Below are 14,464 nucleotides of genomic sequence, written 5' to 3' on the forward strand. Positions count from 1 at the left end.
TGATGAGTTGCTATACCATTGAAATCTCTTACCTCACCCAGAACAGCCCATCTGGGAGTGCTCTTTCATACTTATGTCTCTTCTGGGTGTGTGAGGCAAACATGAAGGTTATATCAGACGCATATGAATATATTCAATGAATTTCTGCCTATGGACAACTACCCTTTTGCAATACATATTTGAAGCATGTTTTCTACATGAATAATGTCTTGAAGCCCAAATTATATAATTGTATCTGTAATTTATATGCTTGATATACCCTTCACAATAATTCTGTAACATATGTTTTTCTCATTTTTAAATATTTATGAAGAAGCTTATGTTGCAAGAGCTTCATTCTCACTATATATACCTGAATGCTGTGATACGTTAGTAATGGGCACTGAATCAGAACTATTTATTTCTATCCTACACCAAAGTCCTTGTTTTATGAACTAGGCAACTTTACTCCCAGCATGAACATGAACATGAGCATGAGCAGGAGCAAATGTTATGGCAACAGGAAAGCATACTATCATTCAGAGAATTATCTAGAAAGTGGATAATTTTGGCCAAATCTGAGATTCTTAGTGCTGTTTATACATCACAATCACCCATGGGAGGTTTTAAAACTTATGCTCTGACATAACCACAAACTTCCCCCACAGACAAATTCAACCCCAACTGCTGAGAGAGGGGTCCTGGTATCAGAAGTTTTAAGTTTCTGAGTGATTCTAATGTGCAGCCGGTACTGAGAACCACTGGACTGAAATAAAGGGCACATGCACGAGGGTGGCATGAAGAGTGAATAGGGTTTAAAAAGGAATATTAGAATCAGATTGGCAGGATAAAACCCCAACAGCCTCACTCAGTAACTATGCGACCTTGGGTTAATTACTAAACTTCTTGAAATCTCTATTTTCCTGTAAGATGGGGATAAACTAAAACATGTAAAATACTTAACATTTGGAGTCAGTTTAATTAATGGTATTCTTACTATTCAAAGAAAACACAAAATAAATTTGAAAAATGATAATAGGACTATGTTGTGGAAATATTTGACTAATAACTGAAGGAAAGGATATTACTATGATAACATAGATGACAAAAACAAATTAGAGATATATTTTTTGCTCAGATGCTTCTAATATTTATTATTTTTCTTTTTATATCTTATTTGCAGTTAAGTAATATTTGGTATTAAGCGGTTATTAATTGCAATAAGCTTATAAATTACTAGTACTCCATAATGAAGAGAAATGATAAAAGTCTGTCTTGTTTTGATAATATATGAATAATAGTGAGAATTACAATATGCTTTCTTTTACTAAGCATCAGATATTTTTTAGATGAATAGAATTTTGATGAGTTAACTACCAATTGCATAGTACCATTTACAATCTCATTTTTGAAAGACATTGCTTGTCTTGAAACAATCTAGAACTGACAAATGACAGCATAAGATACTCTGCTTTGCATATTAAAAGACTTTCACATTCAATTCTCATTTGGTTCTGCCCACAGCCCTGAGACATGCAAATTAATGAGTTGTATAAGGTTTATTGACTTTTAGGGGAGAGGGCTATGACAAGAACCCTTCCCTTCTAACTTTGAATGTAATGCTTCTTTTATGACACACATACTTATTTGGAATATGTTGAAAGTCTAGAAACTAAGAGTTAATATGTAGGCAAAAGAATCAGTGCAATGCTATGAACTCAGTGTGAGTAGATCTTAGGGATCCTAAAGGACACTCTAATGCCTTGTAGATTTAAGCTGAAAGTCAGAGAATCAGTTAAGATAGCAGAAATCTAAAATTTCTCAAAATATCAAACAGGCAGAGTTAACTCTACCAGAGTCCGAATGACTCAAACATTGTTAGCAGCAAATGAAGACAAAGAAAGAAAACAGCACTATGCAACCTCTGGTTTGCTTATGGTACTTACTAGAAGTGAATAGTCTTGGCTGCAATGAACTTTATAGAAAGTGTTTTGCTTAGAGAATGTCAGAATCCTATAAATACCGTGGAAATGGCAGGTGGCGTAATGTCTTCTGCAGTCTCATTTCAGCAGATAAACTTCTTTGGTTCTATTTAGAATGCATTCTTTGTACTACAGTCAATGTTTCAGGCAACAGTGATGTATATACAAATATCTTCAACATTCTATTAATTTCAGGTTCAATTTTTACTGAAATCAATATCTATTAAAATTATAATTAATCTTATTTTAAATTGTACAAACTTCCTATTCTCTTGTATCAATATAATATCAGATGTCTACAAATCTAATCCGATTTTCAAGTTAACAAAATAACCTAGAAGCAATACTATAATCATCTTCTCTAATATATATACTTAAGATAAAACAGCTAATTATAAACAACTTATGCATGGAAGGATGCAAAAAGTATGTGATTTTTACTTAATATAGTGATAAAGAAATTGATAGAGTAAATTTAATTAACTGTATATATAGCCAATTTGAAATTTAGGTATACTCCAAAGGTAGATATTTTGAATTGATGTGTTTAACTGGCTTAATTCAACATAATTTAAGCCAGCTATTTCATAAAATTTTGTTTATTTCAAAGGTAATGAGGGCTTCTTGTAAATAATTCCAATACAAAAATATGTGGAGCAAAATGCAACATTAAGAAGTACACCAAAATTATGATGGTCAATGCCTCTGGCAATGAGGGAATGGGATTAGAAGAGAGAACAAAATGGTTGACAACCTTATCTGTCATGCTTAATATATTTTATAAATAAAGTTAAAATGATGAAATGTTTCTATTAATAATCATGGATTCTATGTAAGAATTCGTTACAGTATTTTTGTAGCTGTTTGTGTTTTTTAAGTTTCTCAAAAGTGTTTAAGATTTAAATTTGACCATGTTACTAGGTAATTGAGCTTGATTTAAATTAATTCCCTGGAGTTATATAAACAGAATGTTAAAATAATAGTTTTTAACTCTACAGGCATTCACTTCCATATTCATTAATGTAATACAAGAAACCAGATCATTCTACTGTGATAAACTTACAAATTGTATTGGAATCTTCCTGCATATAGCCCACCCCCTCAGTAAGGCACTATAAAAGCTATTTTAAGTAATGTTCTCTCAATCATAAGAAAACACACATAGCAAGAACAAAAGGCAGTGATTCCTTTTTCCATTTCCATGTAACTTGTCCTCAAGGTAAGCAGTCCTGCAACTGAAGCAAAACTGTGTTTCATAATATGAACAGCCACTTAAATACTTTCTCCCCATCTCTTTATGTTTCACTGCTGGGGAAGTTAATAATGATTGAAGTAGGAAGATTATTTTTTTAAAAATCAGAAAGTCAGTTTAAAACAACCTAAAATTCTGCCATAAATATCTAGCAGGCGCTGATGGTCACCTGCACACTTGCACCAGATTGTTTATGTATCCAGCAGTCTGGCCATCAGCAGACCAGAGAGGTGCAATGGGGAGGCTCCACCTTGCTGCAGATTCTGATAACTTCTTGCTGCATTTCTATTATGATCTTGCCTTCTAAGTCCCAGATCTTGATGCCAAGGCCTGTGGTAGCTCAGAACCAGTAGTAGTTGGGGGTCAAGCACAGGGCATTGATGATTTTCTCACCACATAGCATATCATGGTGCTTGCCTGTGTTGAGATCCCATGGCATGTTATGGTCAGCATTGCCTCCAGAAGCACAGAGGGGTTCATCTGGAGAGACAGTCACAGTGTTCAGATGGCCCGTGTGGCCAACGTGGTTCATCTTCAGCTCGCAGTTAGCCGGATTCCATACCTTGACCAACTTGTCCTAGCTACAGAGATGATAGTGTTGCTGTTAGGTGAAAAGTGGATAAAAGACACCCACTCTGAGTGGCTCTCCACCTGGTTAATGTATTTGTATATACTCAGGGTTATAACCATGACATGATGGTTTTATCTCAGATTCCAGAAACAGTCTTCTGGTTGTCAATGGAGAAGGCCACACTCAACACATCCTTGGTATGGCCTACAGATCATCTCATAGTGGTGCCCTGTGTGAGCTCCCAGAAGTACAGGTTTCCATCTCAGGAGCCTGAGAGGAAAAAGTGGCCATCTCAAGAGATGATTTTGTCATAGACGAGGTGGGAATGACCCTTCAGGGCATGCTGTGGGATGCCATAGTTGGTTTCGTACCTGCTCAACATCCACATGATGATGTTTTTGTCTCAAGAGGAGGATTGTATCATGTCCAGGGTAGTAGCGATCTGGTTACCCAGCTCTCCTGGCCTTTGAGAGTGTCACAAAGGGTCATCTGCTCTGTCGTCGTGGTGAGGTCAGGTGTCACTGCAGCAAGGAGGATGCCACTGGGTAGCTCAGAGAGACCAGAGGGACAAACACCACAGCAGTCCTGCAGAGGCCCTGCCACAAAAAAGTGAACCAAGCAGGGAAATTTTGATACATGAAAAGTAAAACGTGTAGGCACAGGATGGAATAGTTTCAGTAATTTAGAGTCTATGTGAAGGGCAATATGGGAGAAGGTAATTATGTACAAAAGTATCTTGGAGTGGGTTGAATTGTTTGCCCTTTGCCCTTTATGAGTCGTGTGTGTGTGTGTATGAGAGAGAGAGAGAGAAGTTGTCTATTGCCAATTCATACAAGGATTAAAATTATGAACTATGAACATTTCATGGCAGAATTTTTGCCAATAAATTATTAAACATTAATAATTTATTGAATCCGTAATAGGTGACACGAGAGGAACTGACTCAGGGAAGCAAATTAGGCTGTCCATAGTCACACAGACAGAAAGGTTGGAAACTGGATGGCAACACAGGTCTGTTTGACTAGAAAATTCCAATACATCTTCTTGTCACCTGAATAGTACTTATATTTATTAGAAGAGGTCACTCAAAAGTTCTAGATAAAAGTATATCTAGATCATTGTACAATAAAAAACATCTTACATCTTCCTTAAATTATGTTAATTTTAGTGTGTCAGTAATAAGAATAAGATAAATTAGTTGTTTGGTAAAGAGGTACTAATCTGATAAGCTCTGAAATTCCTTCAAGCCCTTTTGTTTATTTATCTTTCCATGGATAGAAAATGGCCACAAAATATAAGAAGGATGTGACTATTCTCCTAGGAATGTGCATTGTCCACCCCTGTGCCTGACAGGTCGTACTTTTTGTGATGACTCCAGAATACTCTCTATCCTATCAGTAATTCCTTCCAGTGTTGATAATGAAATTGAGAATAGGGACTGGTGGTAGTAAGAACAGGGATGGTGTCTATGGGGTTGCCTAATAACTAATATTGTGGGTAATGTCTAATACAAAGGGATTTTCAATCTGACTGGTAATTCAGGGGAGATAGGATAAAGTGAAATATCTCTGAAATGTCTGAGCTAGATAATGAAGGTTAGGCCAGGTGAACAGAAATGTTAGGAGTTGACCTGTAGGCTAAGAAAGATGTAGAAAAAGGCATTTTTGCCCGCTTAGGCTGAGGTTCTCTTCCTTTTTGAATAGAATCCATAAGATACCTTTAGGTTCTTCTATTTGGTGGAGGTTATTAAAATTTATCATTACTTGTATATTTGAAAAATACATGATCTTCTTTATCATCTCCAAATGTTTAAGTCTGTGCTGTGTAGTAGCTATGATATTTTTCCCCATTTCTTTTGTTTGTTTGTTTCTAGCAATATTTTTTTTTTTTTTTTTTTTTTGCCAGCTATTCCCTGATACCTGTGACACTCTTTTTTGCTAAGAAAATACTTATGTCTTGGGTGCTAGATTCATGGCTAGGGTTTTATATTCCCAAAAGAATAAATTCATTATTAACATATGTTTCTGAAGATAAACTTTTATTTAGTCAAAATTTAGTAAGAGTTGAAAGCCATGAATTGCTCTTTTAAAAAACTGAAGAAAATTATAATTATCAGACCTACCTCAAAGCTCTCTGCCTTTATACCTTATCAGGCCATTCCCCTTGCATTTATATGTAACAAGGTTACTCTTTTAGTTTATGTTAATTGCTGATATATCTACTCATAAACTACTGTATAAATTAATGTTAAGAGTTTGGATTGACTAAGAAATGAACTTTAAATTGCCTCTATAAACGTTAAACTTACCTTCAATTTTGTTTTTTAGGAAAACCCATGCTGTGCTCCTCAGTAATTAATAAAATATCAAAATAGGTTACTTGTTAGAAAAACTACTAAACAGGTTGATGCTATAGCAATAATGACATGATAAACAGATAAATATATGAAAGTTTATAATCCACAATTTATTTTTAATATCCACAAACTTCTTAATAAAAAAGTATTAACATGTATCCCAGAACTTAATATATAATTAAAAATAAATACATAATTTTTTTTTTAAAAGTATTAACATAGATCTGCCCATTTAAGAAATGATTCCATGACAGACACTTAGATACTTCTCAAACAATCACCCACCTCTTCTTCTGATTTAGTTCAGGAATTATGCCTAGGAATGAAAAATCAGTAGTAAACCAGTGTACAACTAGTCTAAAAAGTACTTTTTTTGCAAATTACAATAAAAAATCATCCTATGAACTGATGGATGATGAACAGAAAAAAATCCAGCTTCCATTGGGGCCCACAGACTGTTGAGAAGAATGCATATTGAGCTTCAGCCCCTACTGAAACTCTTGGCCAAGTACGAAGTTACATGAACACATGCAGCAGCCCTGTCTAAGCCACAGCTGCTTATCAGGTGTGCTATGGCTCTGAGGTGGGTTGCAAATATGCTGAGACATTGATCTCTTCAGCTGTCATAACAGCGAAGTGAGTCTTAACATGGCCAAATCCCATGAACAGAACACCTCCAGGCTTCTGCAGTCTGCAACATCTCAAAACCCTATCATTATTTGCTATGTGACATCACACAAGAAAGGCTAAAACCAGTCTTGGTCACACTGTTCCCATTCACATGCGGGTATTTAAAGGTAGATATTTTAGTAGGCTAGGTTGCATATTATTCCCATATAAAAGAGAACCACCTCCACCCTCAACAGAAGCCATGTTGTCAAAATAGCATGTAATGCAAGGAGCCAAGGCAGCCCTTATGCAGGCCTGAAGGAATGCTCAATAGACAGCTGGACATTGTGCCATCAGCAAAATAGGAAACAGCCTTCAGGTTCTTACCAACATTGGGGAACTACTTAATTCATTTTCTGGAGCCCATGTTAGGAGAAATATTAAATGCTCTAACTGCTTAAGCCACGTTTGGTTTGATATATTGCTACTTGTAGCTGAAAATATCCTGAGTGTTCCAACTTGGCACTCCTTCAGTGAGTACTCAGTACAGCAGCCAGAGTGATCCTGTTAAAACACAAGTGGCATCTTATCACCCTTCTGCTCAAAATTCTCAGTAGTTTTCCGTTTCATTCGGAGTAAATGCTAAAGTCCTTTTTCAGAACTAGAAATCCTGTGTAATCTGCCCTTGCTCTATCTCCTCCTTTCCTCCTACCTTCTCTGAATTAATTCCTACTTATTTCTCTTTGTCTATTTTATTTAAACAGATAAAGCATGCATCCAACTTAGGGTCTTTGCACTTGCTATCCTCTGCCTTGAAAACTCTTTTCCCTGATAGCTTCATGGATTGCTTCCTAACACTCTTTTGCTCTTTACATTAATCTTCCTCTCTCATTGAGGCTTTTCCTGGATGCACCATCTAATGACGTTCCAACCACTGATCCCTAACACACCATATTTTCTATATTACTTCCTTCTCTATATTTGCCTGTAGTACTTCTGTGTAACATGTTTTATTTTTTAATTAATTATCTCTTGTGGTCTGTTATTCCCACTGGAATGTAAGTTCCAAAAAGGAGTTATTTTTGCCTGTTTTGTTGCATACTGCATGTCCAGTATCCATAATAGTACCTAGGACTTAGAAGGCTCTTAATAAATATTAGTCAAATGCATGAATCATAGGAGTTAAGTTTACTAGACTACTTGCATTACATTATTCTCGCTTTGAGTGTGACAACTTGTAATTATCCGTATAAAATAACCAAGGTATGTAAATTAATTTAGTACTTTTGTACAAAACCTTATATTGATTTGCAAATTAGTTGACTTAAAATGCCAAGTATTGGCCGGGCGCAGTGGCTCACATCTGTAATTCCAGCACTTTGAGGGGTTGAGGAGGGTGGATCACGAGGTCGGGAGATCCAAACCATCCTGGCTAACATGGTGAAACCCTGTCTCTACTAAAAATACAAAAACATTAGCCAGGCGTGGTGGCAGGTGCCTGTAGTCCCAGCTACTTGGGAGGCTGAGGTGGGAGAATGGCGTGAACCCGGGAAGCGGAGCTTGCAGTGAGCCGCGATCGCGCTACTGCACTCCAACCTGGGCAACAGAGCAAGAATCCGTCTCAACAAATAAATAAATAAATGAATGAATGAATGAATAAATAAATAAATAAAATGTCAAGTATTACAACATGAGTTTTTCATATAAAAATTAGAAAGACAGGCAATCTGATTTTATAAATTGGTAATTGGTTTGATTGATCTAATGTTACTTCCTTTATATCCAAGTGTTCTCATGGTGTGGCCTTGGGATACTATGAGTTCTTTGAGAAGAGTTCATTGATATGTTTTGGATTCCATATTCTAACTAAGATGGGAGTTTTTATGTTTCATCAAAAATATCCAAAATTATATGAGAAGGCTATTGAAATACTGTTCTCCCCTCCAGTTACATTCCTATATAAAGCTGGGCCTTCCTAGTATTTCATTTTGTATGTTTCTTAATAAATTGAGTAGAAAATCAGATAAAAGAATCCACTTATCCTCTATTAAGTCAAATATCAAGGAATTTGCAAGTGGTAGGCAATTAAACTCTTCTATTTTATTTAAAACAATTTATATTTATCCAAAAAATATGTTATTTATATTAATGTTTAATGAATTTATTATTAATGAATGAATAAGCATATATATTTGAAATATCAGATTAATTTTGGGTACAAGGAACATCAACAGTTATAATCCATATAAACAAAAACTCTTCAGAGAAATCAATACTTTTCAGCAATGTAAAGGGATCCTGAGATGGAAAAAAAAAAAAAAAGGAGGGAGGGAGTCAATTTTTGTTACTAGGTCCCTTATGTCTTTATTTGTTAAATAAACATTTATGTGTTTTAACACTTCCCAGCCCCATCAAGACCCGATCTTCTACCATCCTGGTAGTATCTTCACACTACTGGATTTTGTTTAGATACTAAATAGCTTTTAATCATATTATCTTAAATATGATTTTTTTTCTCCAGCCAAGACACCAATATTTCAGAGAAGCCCTTTCATGGCAGTGACCCACACTTAATTGTTGCATCTGATGCCCTTAAGAGGGTGCAAAGCAGTGTAAATGCTCAATGAATTAAAAAAAAAAAAAAAGGAATGAATGAATGAATGATATATGAAGAGATTAATATAAGCACTGTCCTTATAACTAAAAAAAATCTAGTTTGCTATTTTATGTTTCAAATTATTTAACATAGAGCTTGTTATATTGCTGGCAGTTTTCTTTCTTTTTTAAACTTACAGTAATATGGTGGCAAGTCATTTGTTTGGTATGAATCTATAACTAAGTAGCCAATTTTGAAAGTTAACTTTGAATGTTAAGAATGTCAAAATATATCTCCACAAATTACCAGATTAATAGATATGTAAGAATTCCTATTACAGATTCAGTTTCAGGAACTTCATGCTAGGCTTTCTTGACTTAAATCTCCAACTAAAAAGCCTGAGAAACTGTATTCCCCTACAACTCCTCAAGTAATTGGTGATATTGGTCAAGGATTGTTTCCTAAATAAAACCAAAGTGGATTACATTTGAGTTGCTAAAATCAAAATAGGACTATACTGATTTTAGTTCCCAGATCCATTTTGATTCTTCTACCAGTCACTGATAACCAAAGTTTGTTAAGTTAAATTTATTCAGAATTCATAATGACTTTATTGTAGAAATCTGTGAATAGATTTGCAATTGAGAGATAGACAAAAATTACCTTTGATAAAATTAGTAAATTAATAGTTTTTTGGGTTAGGTAGGGACTTAAGATGAAACTGTTTAACTTATTTAAGAAAACAACTTGATCTAAGCAGTCTATTAGAGCACTTGTATAGAATAGTGTGCTAATTATGTGTCTCTTATCTCTTCGTTAAAGTATATTTTTCAGAATTGTTATTTGGTAGCATTGTTTAATAATTGGTTTATGGTGCTTTATAGCCCTAAAGGAAACAAATTCATATTTGGTTATAAATGCCCTACATTTCTGACTTTTAACTAATTACAGATGATAACTTCCTCACCCCAATTAACTCTTAATTAATGAAGTTTTATATATTTTTTTCTTTTTCTCTTATGTGATTTTGGTAATGAGTTAATCGACATTAAGAAACATTGTTTTTCAAAAATTTGCTAGCCTTTTTTTATGCTCTATTTTAGTACATGTTGAAACAGGTATAAGTAACTTAAAGAAACAAACAAGTGTCTGTACATATCCTTCACCCACTTTTTGATGGAGTTGTTTGGTTTTTTTTCTTGTAAATTTGTTTAAGTCCCTTATAGATTCTGGATATTAGACCTTTGTCAGATGGATAGACTGCAAAAATTTTCTCCCATCCTGTAGGTTGCCTGTTCACTCTGATGATAGTTTCTTTTGCCGTGCAGAAGCTCTTTAGTTTAAGTATATCCCGTTTGTCAATTTTGGTTTTTGTTGCGATTGCTTTTGGTGTTTTAGTCATGAACTCTTTGCCCATACCTATGTCCTGAATGGTATTGTCTAGGTTTTCTTCTAGGGTTTTTATGCTTTTAGGGTTTACATTTAAGTCTTTAATTAATCTTGAGTTAATTTTTGAATAAGGTGTAAAGAAGGGATCTAGTTTCTGTTTTCTGCATATGGCTAGCCAGTTTTCCCAGCACCATTTATTAAATAGGGAATCCTTTTCCCCATTGCTTGTTTTTGTTAGAAGACATTTATGGGGCCAGCAAACATTTGCAAAAAAGGTCATCATCACTGGTCATTAGAGAAATGCAAATCAAAACCACAACGAGATACCATCTCATGCCAGTTAGAATGGCAGTCATTAAAAAGTCAGGAAACAACAGATGCTGGGGAGGATGTTGAGAAATAGCAATGCTTTTACACTGTTGTTGGGAGTGTAAATTAGTTCAACCATTGTGGAAGACAGAGTGTGGTGATTCCTAAAGGATTTAGAACCAGAAATACCATTTGACCCAGCCATCCCATTACTGGGTATATACCTAAAGGATTATAAATCATCTACTGTAATGACACATGCACACAGATGTTTATTGCAGCACTATTCTCAATAGCAAAGACTTGGAACCAACCAAATGCCCATCAATGATAGACTGGATAAAGAAAATGTGGCACATATACACCATGGAATACTATGCAGCCATAAGAAAGAATGAGTTCATGTCCTTTGCAGGGACATGGATGAGACTGGAAACCATCATTCTCAGCAAACTAACACAGGAACAGAAAACCAAAGACCACATGTTCTCACTCATAAGTTGGAGTTGAACAATGAGAACACATGGACATAAGGAGGGGAACATCACACACCAGGGCCTGTTGGGGGTGAGGACAAGGGGAGGGAGAGCATTAGTAGAAACATCTAATGCATGCGGGACTGAAAACCTAGATGACTTAATAGGTACAGCAATCCACCATGGCACATATGTACCTATGAAACAAATCTGGTGGTGCATATGTATTCCAGAGCTTAAAGTAAAATTGAAAAAAAAAAAAAAAAAAAAGAGAGGGAGAGCAAACAAAACTAGCACTGAGGAAACACCTACAGCAAGCCTGGGACTCATAAACACTCCCATATTTTCTAATATAATTCTCAAAACAGCGTCCAGTTACTTTAAGAACAGAAAATGAACTGAGGCTAAGAATAATAAATTGTTTTTCCAAGATCATGCAGTAAGTAGGACAACTGGGATTTACACTGTTTTTTGTTTTTTTAAAAAAAAAAAAAATCTGAAATACTCCTTATGTCTTACTTCAAAATATTTCTATGTTCTCTAAAAAGTGAACTGAGCTAAGCCTACGTTTTGTGGTGCATAAACTATACCAACATACCAACATCATTATGACCTTAATCATTCATTATGATACCACTTTGCTTTATGTTCCAAGGTATCCATTGTCTTCTAGATATTTTTTATTTTGTTATGAATAATTTTCCTTATTTAAGTATACTATTCTTATTATTTTAGTACTAATAGCCCAACTGTATCAAAACACATTTTTTATTTCTCATTTAAAAATATTTTTAAAGAGTCATAAGTTAAATAACTGTTCTCAACACAGACTGCTATGGGCAGATACCAGGAACTAAGTTTACTAAGAGATTCTTCATAGTTTTAGTTTTTTACTTGTTTTCTTTCTAATTTTATGGTTTTATTACACTCTTATTTAAATGAAAGCTAAAATACTTATTCTACTTAGGTCTATAGTCTTCATCGCTTTAAGAAGAAAACAAAGTTATTTCATTTAAGTATCTGGGTATTGCAGTAATTCATTGTGTGGTTACAGAACATATCATAGAGCAGTCATGTAACCCTTCTCTCAGACAGCCATTCAAGGCTGCCTATGTCTTCTCAGGAGGAGATAGAATGATTAAGCTGTCATTATCTTCTGGTGCCACTGAAAGGACAATAGTTTCAATGCCATATTGCCTGACATTTAAACTGATAAACCTTGGGATATTGAGAAGCAGAAGGGACTAGGGGAAGGAGAGAGCCAATTTTTAAATTGTTACTATATAAGAAGATTCTAGGATTTTTTCCCACTCTGAAATTTAACTTGCATTCCATGTAACAAAAAATAGACCATGTAAAATGAATATCATCATTTTATGTCTATTCTTTTATATCACTGTGAAAGAAAGCAATAAAAATTTACCAAAGAACCACAGGATTGTGAATGACTTTTCAGAATATGAGTGAGTATGCTTCACCGAAAACCAAAGAGCTGCTCCCCTAATTACTAACGACTGGTCTGAGAGATACCAAATGACAATGAGATTAAAATGGTAACAGACAACTCAATAACAGCATGAGCAAAATGGTTGGAGATCCAACTGTAGTATAAAGTTAAATCCTTTTTTTTTTTTTTTTTTTTTTTGAGACAGAATCTTGCTCTGTCGCCCATTCTGGAGTGCAGTGGCACAATCTCGGCTCACTGCAAGCTCTGCCTCCTGGGTTCACGCCATTCTCCTATCTCAGCCTCCCGAGTAGCTAAGACTATAGGCGCCCGCCACCACACCCGGCTATTTTTTTTTGTATTTTTAGTAGAGACGGGGTTTCACGGTGTTAACCAGGATGGTCTCGATCTCCTGACCTCGTGATCCGCCCGCCTCGGCCTCCCAAAGTGTTGGGATTATAGGCATGAGCCACCGCGCCCGGCCAAGTTAAACACTTTTACTCTGTAGTCAGAGAAACCTGGATTCAAATGCCAATTTCATTTTTTTTCAAACCTGCATGACTTTGAGCAAGTTAACTGGCAGAAAGCTTATTTTCCTTATCTATAAAATGATTCTAGGCATGCTGGCTCATGCCTGTAATCCCAGCATTTCCGGAAGCTGGGGCAGGAGGATCATTTGAGCACAGGAGTTTGTGAACAGCCTGGACAACATAAGGAGATGCTGTCTCTATAAAAAATTAAAGTAAAGTTAGCTGGGGGTGGTGGTACATGCCTTAGTTAGTCCTAGCTACTGGAGAGGCTGAGAGAGGAGGATCACTTAAGCCATGGAGGTTGAGGATGCAGCGAGCTGAGATTATGCCACTATACTGTAGCCTAGGAGACAGAGCAAGACCCCATCTTGCTATTTAAATAAAGAAATTATGCATCTATATAAATAATCCCTCCAAAATAAGAAAGTAAATAGAACATAACTGCTACCTATATCTTAACATGGCTCTGATGATTAATGATATAGTGCATAAAAGAGTGTTTCAGCAATGATTAGTGTAAAAAAGGATGTAATAATATTGGCTACATATTCTATTAATATGTTTTATATGTAAAAATAGATAAAATAAGTAAGGCATTTAGAGAATACAAATACAAATTTAAGAAAATTAAAGGAAGAAAGATTAGTAAGTAAAAATGAGGCCGGGCATGATGGCTCATGCCTGTAATCCCAGCACTTTGTGAGGCCGAGGCAGACTGATCACTTGAGGCCAGGAGTTCGAGACCAGCATAGCCAGCAAGATGAAACACCATCTTTACTGAAAATACAAAAAAAAAAAAAAAAATAGCCGGATGTGGTGATACCTGCTTGTAATCCCAGCTGCTTGGGAGGCTGAGGCAGGAGAATCTCTTTTTTTGTTTTTGTTTTGTTTTGTTTTGTTTTGTTTTTTGAGACAGAGTTTCATTCTGTCACCCAGGCTGCAGTGCAGTGACGCAATCTTGGCTCACCGCA

General features: G+C 35.4%; 1 protein-coding gene and 1 pseudogene across 3 annotated transcripts in view; one reads left to right on the plus strand and one right to left on the minus strand.

The window, feature by feature from the left end:
• The window catches only part of GRID2 (glutamate ionotropic receptor delta type subunit 2), a 1,557,400-nt gene that overhangs the window by 529,816 nt on the left and 1,013,120 nt on the right, over positions 1–14,464 (plus strand). The window lies entirely within an intron of this gene.
• On the minus strand, positions 3,253–4,482 carry LOC135970959 (small ribosomal subunit protein RACK1-like; annotated as a pseudogene).

Source organism: Macaca fascicularis, chromosome 5 (assembly GCF_037993035.2).
Source record: "Macaca fascicularis isolate 582-1 chromosome 5, T2T-MFA8v1.1".
Lineage (NCBI taxonomy): Eukaryota > Metazoa > Chordata > Mammalia > Primates > Cercopithecidae > Macaca > Macaca fascicularis.